Source organism: Sycon ciliatum, chromosome 4 (assembly GCF_964019385.1).
Source record: "Sycon ciliatum chromosome 4, ocSycCili1.1, whole genome shotgun sequence".
In the NCBI taxonomy this organism is placed as follows: Eukaryota; Metazoa; Porifera; class Calcarea; order Leucosolenida; family Sycettidae; genus Sycon; species Sycon ciliatum.
This window is the reverse complement of record NC_088646.1, coordinates 23678207-23678835: the sequence shown is the minus strand read 5'-3', so window position 1 is coordinate 23678835 and position 629 is coordinate 23678207.

Here is a 629-nt window from a genome sequence, read left to right as displayed (position 1 = left end):
TGCTGTGTTGAAAACATTCGGCACTGATATGACATGACTCATGATTATGAGTAGAGAGTGTCGACGATCACGCAGCAATCCAGCATGCATGCCACAACAAGGCCGGGTAGTCGTGGACTTGGCCGGCTTTTTGCAAATTTTGGTGTAAATGCGCTAGCAACGCCTAGCGCCTAGCGCCTGACGTGACCAAGGCTCGACCAGTACGAGTACAGTACAGTCTAGTCAGATCAGTCTCAGGAGCGCGTCCAGAAAAAATGTAGATCTACAGACTACGCGACGAGTACACGTGCATATCGCATATGACAGCTACAATGCTGCTTACCGTAGTTACAATTACAAGTCATGTACTTCTTGAATCTTGTATTTCCTGTGGCGGTAAGGTCTGTACCCGAAAATCATGTTCTCGAGGAGAGGGTACCCCGGGTCCGGACGCTTTTCAGTTACTACTAGTTCGTTCATATTCGTGGAGTATGACGTCGTGGAGAACCTAGTTTTACTTTTAGTATAGTTTCCAAGCTGGGGCAGCCAATGACCACTTTGCGTGGCGATTGCAGGGTTTTTAACTTTTTATAGCCAACCAAGGCTAGCAAGGAAAACCTCTGACCATAATGCCCTGTGATCAGACTCTC